This window comes from Neovison vison, chromosome 11, assembly GCF_020171115.1.
Source record: "Neovison vison isolate M4711 chromosome 11, ASM_NN_V1, whole genome shotgun sequence".
NCBI classification, from domain to species: domain Eukaryota; kingdom Metazoa; phylum Chordata; class Mammalia; order Carnivora; family Mustelidae; genus Neogale; species Neogale vison.
In genome coordinates this window covers 213,654,826-213,667,132 of record NC_058101.1, presented here as the reverse complement: position 1 = coordinate 213,667,132, position 12,307 = coordinate 213,654,826, and positions in this window count along the sequence as shown.

The following is a 12,307-nucleotide window of genomic DNA, read 5'->3' as shown; positions in this document are numbered from 1 at the left end:
GCGTTCCCGGAGCAGAGTTGACCGACGTGTGTCGGCAAGGCGAGCGCCTCCGTCTTTTCGGGCTGATGGGGAGCCCAAAGATGGGGCTGTCCTCAGTTGGGCCACGCAGGTTTCTCTCGCTCCGAGGCTTGTCCCAAGCGCCGAAATGCACCGTTGGAGCCGGGGCGGGAGGCGGAGGCATTGTCACGGGCCTCGCGATTCCCAAGATGGAGGCACAGAGGGACAGGGCCCCGGAAGCGGAAGGCTGGGGAGCAGGCGAAATTTCGAGCCCGAGTCTCGGGGCAGCCCTGGCCCCATGGGACGGCGTCAAGTAGGCGACGCCCGCAGGCCGAGAAGCAGGACCCATCGGCCTCGCCGCAGTCGGCCTCGCCGAGGGCTCCTTGGCGGGGTTCGTGAGCGAGCTCTCGCGATGCCAGCCCAGGCCCCGGGGGAAGGCCCTGCAGACGTGTGACGCCCGAAGCGAGTTCGCGAGGCGTTTTCCGGCCAATTCTCACGAGCGTTCTGCCCAAACCGGGATCGGTTTGGGCAGAACGCTCGTGAGAATTGGCCGGCGTTGGGCAGCCCTGCGGACCGCCCTGCTCTTCGTGGCCCAGGGCCCTTTCTCGCCCAGGGCGTGGTGCGGCCAGCCGGAAAACGTGTGGAAACGTCGCGGCCCACCCTGTGGCGCCGGCGAACGGGAGCGTTCCCGGAGCAGAGTTGAAAGGCGGGTGGCGGGAGGGCGTGCGCCTCGGGCTCCTGGGGCTGCTGGGGCGCCCAAAGAAGGGGCTGTCCTCAGTTGGGTCATGCAGATGTCTCTCGTTCCAAGGCTCTTCCGAAGCGCCGAGCTGCATCGCTGGCGACGGGATTGGGCGGGGGAGGCGTGGCCGCGGGTATCAGGATTCCCCAGGCGGAGGCACAGAGGGACAGGACCCCGGCAGCGGGAGGCTGGGGAGCAGGCGAAATTTCGAGCCCGAGTCTCAGGGCAGCCCTGGCCCCAGGGGACGGCGCCAAGGACGGGACCCCCGCAGGCAGAGGAGCAGGAGGTGTCGGCCTCGCCGCTGCCTGCCTCGCGGACGTCTTCCCGGCGAGGTTGGTGCGCGAGCGTTCGCGGTGCCGGGCCAGGCACAGGGGGGGCGGCCCGGTAGACGTGCTGCGCCCGAAGCGAGTTCGCCGAGCTTTTTCCGGCCAATTCTCACGAGCGTTCTGCCCAAACCGGGATCCGTTTGAGCAGAAAACTCGTGAAAAATGGCCGGCGTTGGGCAGCCCTGCGGACCGCCCTGCTCGCCGTCACCTAGGGCCCTTTCTCGTCCAGGGCATGCTGCGCTGCGGCCAGCCGGTAAACGCGTGGAAACGACGCGGGCCACAAGGGCGCGCCGGCGCAGGGGTGCGTTCACGGAGCAGAGTGGAAGGTCGGGTGGCGGCCGGGCGTGCGCCACCGTCATTCGGGTCGTTGGGGCGCCCAAGGATGGGGCTGACCTCATTGCGGACACGCAGGTTTATGTCGCTCCGAGGTTTCTCCGAAGCTCCGCAAGGCACCGTTGGCGCCAGAGTGGTGGAGAGATGCGTGGCCGCGGGACACAGGGTTCCCGATATGGAGGCCACGAGGGATAGGACCCCGGACGCAGAAGGCTGGGGAAGCAGGCGAGGGCTCGAGCCCGGGCTTCGTGACGGGTCCGGCCCCGTGGAACGGCGCCAGGGATGGGACCCCCGCAGGCCGAGGATCAGCAGGCGTCGGCCTCGCCGCAGTCGGCCTCATGGAAGGCTCCTGGGCGGGGTTCGTGAGCAAGCGCTCACGGTGCCAGGCCCGGCCCCGGGGGGACGCCCTGCAGACGTGTGACGCCCGAAGCGAGTTCGCCGGGCGTTTTCCGGCCAATTCTCACGAGCGTTCTGCCCAAACCGGGATCGGTTTGGGCAGAACGCTCGTGAGAATTGGCCGGCGTTGGGCAGCCCTGCGGACCGCCCTGCTCTCCCTGGCCCAGGTCCGTTCCTCGCCCGGGGCATGGGGCGGCCGCCCGGAAAACGTGCGAAAACGTCGCGGCCCACCCGGAGGCCCCGGCGCTGGGGAGCGTTCTCGGAGCAGAGTTGAAGGACGGGTGGCGGCCGGGCCTACGCTTCCGACTTGAGGGAGGATCGGGCGCCCAGGGATGGGGCTGACCTCAGTGGGGGCACGCAGGTTTCTCTCGCTCTGAGGTTGTCCGAAGCGCCGAAAGGCACCGTTGGCGCCGGTGTGGGAGGGGGAGGGGAGGCGCGGCCGCGGGACTCAGGGCTCCCCAGATGGAGGCACCGAGGGACAGGAACCCAGAAGCAGACGGCTGGCGAGCAGGCGAAACTGCGAGCCCGGGCTTCGTGGAGGGCCAGGCCCCGTGGAACAGCGCCAGGGAGAGGACCCCCGCAGGAGGATTAGCAGGAGGCATGGGCCGCGCCACACCCTGCCTCGCCGAGGGCTTCCTGGCGGGGATGGAGCGCGATGGCTCGCAATGCGGCGCCAGGTCCGGTGGTGCGGGGCGGCCGTGCAGACGTGGGGCGCCCGAAGCGAGTTCGCCGGGCGTTTTCCTGCCAGTTCTCACGAGCGTTCTGCCCAAACCAGGATGGGTTTGGGCAGAGCGCTCGTGAGAATTGGCCGGCGTTGGGCAGTCCTGCGGACCGCCCTGCTCTCCGGGGCCCAGGGTCCCTTCTCGCCCAGGGCATGCTGCGTGCGGGCCCCGGAAAACGCACACAATCGACCGGTCCCACCAGGGGGCGGTAGGGCAGGGGAGCGTTCCCGGAGCAGAGTTGACCGACGTGTGTCGGCAAGGCGAGCGCCTCCGTCTTTTCGGGCTGATGGGGAGCCCAAAGGTGGGGCTGTCCTCAGTTGGGCCACGCAGGTTTCTCTCGCTCCGAGGCTTGTCCCAAGCGCCGAAATGCACCGTTGGAGCCGGGGCGGGAGGCGGAGGCATTGTCACGGGCCTCGCGATTCCCAAGATGGAGGCACAGAGGGACAGGGCCCCGGAAGCGGAAGGCTGGGGAGCAGGCGAAATTTCGAGCCCGAGTCTCGGGGCAGCCCTGGCCCCATGGGACGGCGTCAAGTAGGCGACGCCCGCAGGCCGAGAAGCAGGACCCATCGGCCTCGCCGCAGTCGGCCTCGCCGAGGGCTCCTTGGCGGGGTTCGTGAGCGAGCTCTCGCGATGCCAGCCCAGGCCCCGGGGGAAGGCCCTGCAGACGTGTGACGCCCGAAGCGAGTTCGCGAGGCGTTTTCCGGCCAATTCTCACGAGCGTTCTGCCCAAACCGGGATCGGTTTGGGCAGAACGCTCGTGAGAATTGGCCGGCGTTGGGCAGCCCTGCGGACCGCCCTGCTCTTCGTGGCCCAGGGCCCTTTCTCGCCCAGGGCGTGGTGCGGCCAGCCGGAAAACGTGTGGAAACGTCGCGGCCCACCCTGTGGCGCCGGCGAACGGGAGCGTTCCCGGAGCAGAGTTGAAAGGCGGGTGGCGGGAGGGCGTGCGCCTCGGGCTCCTGGGGCTGCTGGGGCGCCCAAAGAAGGGGCTGTCCTCAGTTGGGTCATGCAGATGTCTCTCGTTCCAAGGCTCTTCCGAAGCGCCGAGCTGCATCGCTGGCGACGGGATTGGGCGGGGGAGGCGTGGCCGCGGGTATCAGGATTCCCCAGGCGGAGGCACAGAGGGACAGGACCCCGGCAGCGGGAGGCTGGGGAGCAGGCGAAATTTCGAGCCCGAGTCTCAGGGCAGCCCTGGCCCCAGGGGACGGCGCCAAGGACGGGACCCCCGCAGGCAGAGGAGCAGGAGGTGTCGGCCTCGCCGCTGCCTGCCTCGCGGACGTCTTCCCGGCGAGGTTGGTGCGCGAGCGTTCGCGGTGCCGGGCCAGGCACAGGGGGGGCGGCCCGGTAGACGTGCTGCGCCCGAAGCGAGTTCGCCGAGCTTTTTCCGGCCAATTCTCACGAGCGTTCTGCCCAAACCGGGATCCGTTTGAGCAGAAAACTCGTGAAAAATGGCCGGCGTTGGGCAGCCCTGCGGACCGCCCTGCTCGCCGTCACCTAGGGCCCTTTCTCGTCCAGGGCATGCTGCGCTGCGGCCAGCCGGTAAACGCGTGGAAACGACGCGGGCCACAAGGGCGCGCCGGCGCAGGGGTGCGTTCACGGAGCAGAGTGGAAGGTCGGGTGGCGGCCGGGCGTGCGCCACCGTCATTCGGGTCGTTGGGGCGCCCAAGGATGGGGCTGACCTCATTGCGGACACGCAGGTTTATGTCGCTCCGAGGTTTCTCCGAAGCTCCGCAAGGCACCGTTGGCGCCAGAGTGGTGGAGAGATGCGTGGCCGCGGGACACAGGGTTCCCGATATGGAGGCCACGAGGGATAGGACCCCGGACGCAGAAGGCTGGGGAAGCAGGCGAGGGCTCGAGCCCGGGCTTCGTGACGGGTCCGGCCCCGTGGAACGGCGCCAGGGATGGGACCCCCGCAGGCCGAGGATCAGCAGGCGTCGGCCTCGCCGCAGTCGGCCTCATGGAAGGCTCCTGGGCGGGGTTCGTGAGCAAGCGCTCACGGTGCCAGGCCCGGCCCCGGGGGGACGCCCTGCAGACGTGTGACGCCCGAAGCGAGTTCGCCGGGCGTTTTCCGGCCAATTCTCACGAGCGTTCTGCCCAAACCGGGATCGGTTTGGGCAGAACGCTCGTGAGAATTGGCCGGCGTTGGGCAGCCCTGCGGACCGCCCTGCTCTCCCTGGCCCAGGTCCGTTCCTCGCCCGGGGCATGGGGCGGCCGCCCGGAAAACGTGCGAAAACGTCGCGGCCCACCCGGAGGCCCCGGCGCTGGGGAGCGTTCTCGGAGCAGAGTTGAAGGACGGGTGGCGGCCGGGCCTACGCTTCCGACTTGAGGGAGGATCGGGCGCCCAGGGATGGGGCTGACCTCAGTGGGGGCACGCAGGTTTCTCTCGCTCTGAGGTTGTCCGAAGCGCCGAAAGGCACCGTTGGCGCCGGTGTGGGAGGGGGAGGGGAGGCGCGGCCGCGGGACTCAGGGCTCCCCAGATGGAGGCACCGAGGGACAGGAACCCAGAAGCAGACGGCTGGCGAGCAGGCGAAACTGCGAGCCCGGGCTTCGTGGAGGGCCAGGCCCCGTGGAACAGCGCCAGGGAGAGGACCCCCGCAGGAGGATTAGCAGGAGGCATGGGCCGCGCCACACCCTGCCTCGCCGAGGGCTTCCTGGCGGGGATGGAGCGCGATGGCTCGCAATGCGGCGCCAGGTCCGGTGGTGCGGGGCGGCCGTGCAGACGTGGGGCGCCCGAAGCGAGTTCGCCGGGCGTTTTCCTGCCAGTTCTCACGAGCGTTCTGCCCAAACCAGGATGGGTTTGGGCAGAGCGCTCGTGAGAATTGGCCGGCGTTGGGCAGTCCTGCGGACCGCCCTGCTCTCCGGGGCCCAGGGTCCCTTCTCGCCCAGGGCATGCTGCGTGCGGGCCCCGGAAAACGCACACAATCGATCGGTCCCACCAGGGGGCGGTAGGGCAGGGGAGCGTTCCCGGAGCAGAGTTGACCGACGTGTGTCGGCAAGGCGAGCGCCTCCGTCTTTTCGGGCTGATGGGGAGCCCAAAGATGGGGCTGTCCTCAGTTGGGCCACGCAGGTTTCTCTCGCTCCGAGGCTTGTCCCAAGCGCCGAAATGCACCGTTGGAGCCGGGGCGGGAGGCGGAGGCATTGTCACGGGCCTCGCGATTCCCAAGATGGAGGCACAGAGGGACAGGGCCCCGGAAGCGGAAGGCTGGGGAGCAGGCGAAATTTCGAGCCCGAGTCTCGGGGCAGCCCTGGCCCCATGGGACGGCGTCAAGTAGGCGACGCCCGCAGGCCGAGAAGCAGGACCCATCGGCCTCGCCGCAGTCGGCCTCGCCGAGGGCTCCTTGGCGGGGTTCGTGAGCGAGCTCTCGCGATGCCAGCCCAGGCCCCGGGGGAAGGCCCTGCAGACGTGTGACGCCCGAAGCGAGTTCGCGAGGCGTTTTCCGGCCAATTCTCACGAGCGTTCTGCCCAAACCGGGATCGGTTTGGGCAGAACGCTCGTGAGAATTGGCCGGCGTTGGGCAGCCCTGCGGACCGCCCTGCTCTTCGTGGCCCAGGGCCCTTTCTCGCCCAGGGCGTGGTGCGGCCAGCCGGAAAACGTGTGGAAACGTCGCGGCCCACCCTGTGGCGCCGGCGAACGGGAGCGTTCCCGGAGCAGAGTTGAAAGGCGGGTGGCGGGAGGGCGTGCGCCTCGGGCTCCTGGGGCTGCTGGGGCGCCCAAAGAAGGGGCTGTCCTCAGTTGGGTCATGCAGATGTCTCTCGTTCCAAGGCTCTTCCGAAGCGCCGAGCTGCATCGCTGGCGACGGGATTGGGCGGGGGAGGCGTGGCCGCGGGTATCAGGATTCCCCAGGCGGAGGCACAGAGGGACAGGACCCCGGCAGCGGGAGGCTGGGGAGCAGGCGAAATTTCGAGCCCGAGTCTCAGGGCAGCCCTGGCCCCAGGGGACGGCGCCAAGGACGGGACCCCCGCAGGCAGAGGAGCAGGAGGTGTCGGCCTCGCCGCTGCCTGCCTCGCGGACGTCTTCCCGGCGAGGTTGGTGCGCGAGCGTTCGCGGTGCCGGGCCAGGCACAGGGGGGGCGGCCCGGTAGACGTGCTGCGCCCGAAGCGAGTTCGCCGAGCTTTTTCCGGCCAATTCTCACGAGCGTTCTGCCCAAACCGGGATCCGTTTGAGCAGAAAACTCGTGAAAAATGGCCGGCGTTGGGCAGCCCTGCGGACCGCCCTGCTCGCCGTCACCTAGGGCCCTTTCTCGTCCAGGGCATGCTGCGCTGCGGCCAGCCGGTAAACGCGTGGAAACGACGCGGGCCACAAGGGCGCGCCGGCGCAGGGGTGCGTTCACGGAGCAGAGTGGAAGGTCGGGTGGCGGCCGGGCGTGCGCCACCGTCATTCGGGTCGTTGGGGCGCCCAAGGATGGGGCTGACCTCATTGCGGACACGCAGGTTTATGTCGCTCCGAGGTTTCTCCGAAGCTCCGCAAGGCACCGTTGGCGCCAGAGTGGTGGAGAGATGCGTGGCCGCGGGACACAGGGTTCCCGATATGGAGGCCACGAGGGATAGGACCCCGGACGCAGAAGGCTGGGGAAGCAGGCGAGGGCTCGAGCCCGGGCTTCGTGACGGGTCCGGCCCCGTGGAACGGCGCCAGGGATGGGACCCCCGCAGGCCGAGGATCAGCAGGCGTCGGCCTCGCCGCAGTCGGCCTCATGGAAGGCTCCTGGGCGGGGTTCGTGAGCAAGCGCTCACGGTGCCAGGCCCGGCCCCGGGGGGACGCCCTGCAGACGTGTGACGCCCGAAGCGAGTTCGCCGGGCGTTTTCCGGCCAATTCTCACGAGCGTTCTGCCCAAACCGGGATCGGTTTGGGCAGAACGCTCGTGAGAATTGGCCGGCGTTGGGCAGCCCTGCGGACCGCCCTGCTCTCCCTGGCCCAGGTCCGTTCCTCGCCCGGGGCATGGGGCGGCCGCCCGGAAAACGTGCGAAAACGTCGCGGCCCACCCGGAGGCCCCGGCGCTGGGGAGCGTTCTCGGAGCAGAGTTGAAGGACGGGTGGCGGCCGGGCCTACGCTTCCGACTTGAGGGAGGATCGGGCGCCCAGGGATGGGGCTGACCTCAGTGGGGGCACGCAGGTTTCTCTCGCTCTGAGGTTGTCCGAAGCGCCGAAAGGCACCGTTGGCGCCGGTGTGGGAGGGGGAGGGGAGGCGCGGCCGCGGGACTCAGGGCTCCCCAGATGGAGGCACCGAGGGACAGGAACCCAGAAGCAGACGGCTGGCGAGCAGGCGAAACTGCGAGCCCGGGCTTCGTGGAGGGCCAGGCCCCGTGGAACAGCGCCAGGGAGAGGACCCCCGCAGGAGGATTAGCAGGAGGCATGGGCCGCGCCACACCCTGCCTCGCCGAGGGCTTCCTGGCGGGGATGGAGCGCGATGGCTCGCAATGCGGCGCCAGGTCCGGTGGTGCGGGGCGGCCGTGCAGACGTGGGGCGCCCGAAGCGAGTTCGCCGGGCGTTTTCCTGCCAGTTCTCACGAGCGTTCTGCCCAAACCAGGATGGGTTTGGGCAGAGCGCTCGTGAGAATTGGCCGGCGTTGGGCAGTCCTGCGGACCGCCCTGCTCTCCGGGGCCCAGGGTCCCTTCTCGCCCAGGGCATGCTGCGTGCGGGCCCCGGAAAACGCACACAATCGACCGGTCCCACCAGGGGGCGGTAGGGCAGGGGAGCGTTCCCGGAGCAGAGTTGACCGACGTGTGTCGGCAAGGCGAGCGCCTCCGTCTTTTCGGGCTGATGGGGAGCCCAAAGGTGGGGCTGTCCTCAGTTGGGCCACGCAGGTTTCTCTCGCTCCGAGGCTTGTCCCAAGCGCCGAAATGCACCGTTGGAGCCGGGGCGGGAGGCGGAGGCATTGTCACGGGCCTCGCGATTCCCAAGATGGAGGCACAGAGGGACAGGGCCCCGGAAGCGGAAGGCTGGGGAGCAGGCGAAATTTCGAGCCCGAGTCTCGGGGCAGCCCTGGCCCCATGGGACGGCGTCAAGTAGGCGACGCCCGCAGGCCGAGAAGCAGGACCCATCGGCCTCGCCGCAGTCGGCCTCGCCGAGGGCTCCTTGGCGGGGTTCGGGAGCGAGCTCTCGCGATGCCAGCCCAGGCCCCGGGGGAAGGCCCTGCAGACGTGTGACGCCCGAAGCGAGTTCGCGAGGCGTTTTCCGGCCAATTCTCACGAGCGTTCTGCCCAAACCGGGATCGGTTTGGGCAGAACGCTCGTGAGAATTGGCCGGCGTTGGGCAGCCCTGCGGACCGCCCTGCTCTTCGTGGCCCAGGGCCCTTTCTCGCCCAGGGCGTGGTGCGGCCAGCCGGAAAACGTGTGGAAACGTCGCGGCCCACCCTGTGGCGCCGGCGAACGGGAGCGTTCCCGGAGCAGAGTTGAAAGGCGGGTGGCGGGAGGGCGTGCGCCTCGGGCTCCTGGGGCTGCTGGGGCGCCCAAAGAAGGGGCTGTCCTCAGTTGGGTCATGCAGATGTCTCTCGTTCCAAGGCTCTTCCGAAGCGCCGAGCTGCATCGCTGGCGACGGGATTGGGCGGGGGAGGCGTGGCCGCGGGTATCAGGATTCCCCAGGCGGAGGCACAGAGGGACAGGACCCCGGCAGCGGGAGGCTGGGGAGCAGGCGAAATTTCGAGCCCGAGTCTCAGGGCAGCCCTGGCCCCAGGGGACGGCGCCAAGGACGGGACCCCCGCAGGCAGAGGAGCAGGAGGTGTCGGCCTCGCCGCTGCCTGCCTCGCGGACGTCTTCCCGGCGAGGTTGGTGCGCGAGCGTTCGCGGTGCCGGGCCAGGCACAGGGGGGGCGGCCCGGTAGACGTGCTGCGCCCGAAGCGAGTTCGCCGAGCTTTTTCCGGCCAATTCTCACGAGCGTTCTGCCCAAACCGGGATCCGTTTGAGCAGAAAACTCGTGAAAAATGGCCGGCGTTGGGCAGCCCTGCGGACCGCCCTGCTCGCCGTCACCTAGGGCCCTTTCTCGTCCAGGGCATGCTGCGCTGCGGCCAGCCGGTAAACGCGTGGAAACGACGCGGGCCACAAGGGCGCGCCGGCGCAGGGGTGCGTTCACGGAGCAGAGTGGAAGGTCGGGTGGCGGCCGGGCGTGCGCCACCGTCATTCGGGTCGTTGGGGCGCCCAAGGATGGGGCTGACCTCATTGCGGACACGCAGGTTTATGTCGCTCCGAGGTTTCTCCGAAGCTCCGCAAGGCACCGTTGGCGCCAGAGTGGTGGAGAGATGCGTGGCCGCGGGACACAGGGTTCCCGATATGGAGGCCACGAGGGATAGGACCCCGGACGCAGAAGGCTGGGGAAGCAGGCGAGGGCTCGAGCCCGGGCTTCGTGACGGGTCCGGCCCCGTGGAACGGCGCCAGGGATGGGACCCCCGCAGGCCGAGGATCAGCAGGCGTCGGCCTCGCCGCAGTCGGCCTCATGGAAGGCTCCTGGGCGGGGTTCGTGAGCAAGCGCTCACGGTGCCAGGCCCGGCCCCGGGGGGACGCCCTGCAGACGTGTGACGCCCGAAGCGAGTTCGCCGGGCGTTTTCCGGCCAATTCTCACGAGCGTTCTGCCCAAACCGGGATCGGTTTGGGCAGAACGCTCGTGAGAATTGGCCGGCGTTGGGCAGCCCTGCGGACCGCCCTGCTCTCCCTGGCCCAGGTCCGTTCCTCGCCCGGGGCATGGGGCGGCCGCCCGGAAAACGTGCGAAAACGTCGCGGCCCACCCGGAGGCCCCGGCGCTGGGGAGCGTTCTCGGAGCAGAGTTGAAGGACGGGTGGCGGCCGGGCCTACGCTTCCGACTTGAGGGAGGATCGGGCGCCCAGGGATGGGGCTGACCTCAGTGGGGGCACGCAGGTTTCTCTCGCTCTGAGGTTGTCCGAAGCGCCGAAAGGCACCGTTGGCGCCGGTGTGGGAGGGGGAGGGGAGGCGCGGCCGCGGGACTCAGGGCTCCCCAGATGGAGGCACCGAGGGACAGGAACCCAGAAGCAGACGGCTGGCGAGCAGGCGAAACTGCGAGCCCGGGCTTCGTGGAGGGCCAGGCCCCGTGGAACAGCGCCAGGGAGAGGACCCCCGCAGGAGGATTAGCAGGAGGCATGGGCCGCGCCACACCCTGCCTCGCCGAGGGCTTCCTGGCGGGGATGGAGCGCGATGGCTCGCAATGCGGCGCCAGGTCCGGTGGTGCGGGGCGGCCGTGCAGACGTGGGGCGCCCGAAGCGAGTTCGCCGGGCGTTTTCCTGCCAGTTCTCACGAGCGTTCTGCCCAAACCAGGATGGGTTTGGGCAGAGCGCTCGTGAGAATTGGCCGGCGTTGGGCGGTCCTGCGGACCGCCCTGCTCTCCGGGGCCCAGGGTCCCTTCTCGCCCAGGGCATGCTGCGTGCGGGCCCCGGAAAACGCACACAATCGACCGGTCCCACCAGGGGGCGGTAGGGCAGGGGAGCGTTCCCGGAGCAGAGTTGACCGACGTGTGTCGGCAAGGCGAGCGCCTCCGTCTTTTCGGGCTGATGGGGAGCCCAAAGATGGGGCTGTCCTCAGTTGGGCCACGCAGGTTTCTCTCGCTCCGAGGCTTGTCCCAAGCGCCGAAATGCACCGTTGGAGCCGGGGCGGGAGGCGGAGGCATTGTCACGGGCCTCGCGATTCCCAAGATGGAGGCACAGAGGGACAGGGCCCCGGAAGCGGAAGGCTGGGGAGCAGGCGAAATTTCGAGCCCGAGTCTCGGGGCAGCCCTGGCCCCATGGGACGGCGTCAAGTAGGCGACGCCCGCAGGCCGAGAAGCAGGACCCATCGGCCTCGCCGCAGTCGGCCTCGCCGAGGGCTCCTTGGCGGGGTTCGGGAGCGAGCTCTCGCGATGCCAGCCCAGGCCCCGGGGGAAGGCCCTGCAGACGTGTGACGCCCGAAGCGAGTTCGCGAGGCGTTTTCCGGCCAATTCTCACGAGCGTTCTGCCCAAACCGGGATCGGTTTGGGCAGAACGCTCGTGAGAATTGGCCGGCGTTGGGCAGCCCTGCGGACCGCCCTGCTCTTCGTGGCCCAGGGCCCTTTCTCGCCCAGGGCGTGGTGCGGCCAGCCGGAAAACGTGTGGAAACGTCGCGGCCCACCCTGTGGCGCCGGCGAACGGGAGCGTTCCCGGAGCAGAGTTGAAAGGCGGGGTGGCGGGAGGGCGTGCGCCTCGGGCTCCTGGGGCTGCTGGGGCGCCCAAAGAAGGGGCTGTCCTCAGTTGGGTCATGCAGATGTCTCTCGTTCCAAGGCTCTTCCGAAGCGCCGAGCTGCATCGCTGGCGACGGGATTGGGCGGGGGAGGCGTGGCCGCGGGTATCAGGATTCCCCAGGCGGAGGCACAGAGGGACAGGACCCCGGCAGCGGGAGGCTGGGGAGCAGGCGAAATTTCGAGCCCGAGTCTCAGGGCAGCCCTGGCCCCAGGGGACGGCGCCAAGGACGGGACCCCCGCAGGCAGAGGAGCAGGAGGTGTCGGCCTCGCCGCTGCCTGCCTCGCGGACGTCTTCCCGGCGAGGTTGGTGCGCGAGCGTTCGCGGTGCCGGGCCAGGCACAGGGGGGGGCGGCCCGGTAGACGTGCTGCGCCCGAAGCGAGTTCGCCGAGCTTTTTCCGGCCAATTCTCACGAGCGTTCTGCCCAAACCGGGATCCGTTTGAGCAGAAAACTCGTGAAAAATGGCCGGCGTTGGGCAGCCCTGCGGACCGCCCTGCTCGCCGTCACCTAGGGCCCTTTCTCGTCCAGGGCATGCTGCGCTGCGGCCAGCCGGTAAACGCGTGGAAACGACGCGGGCCACAAGGGCGCGCCGGCGCAGGGGTGCGT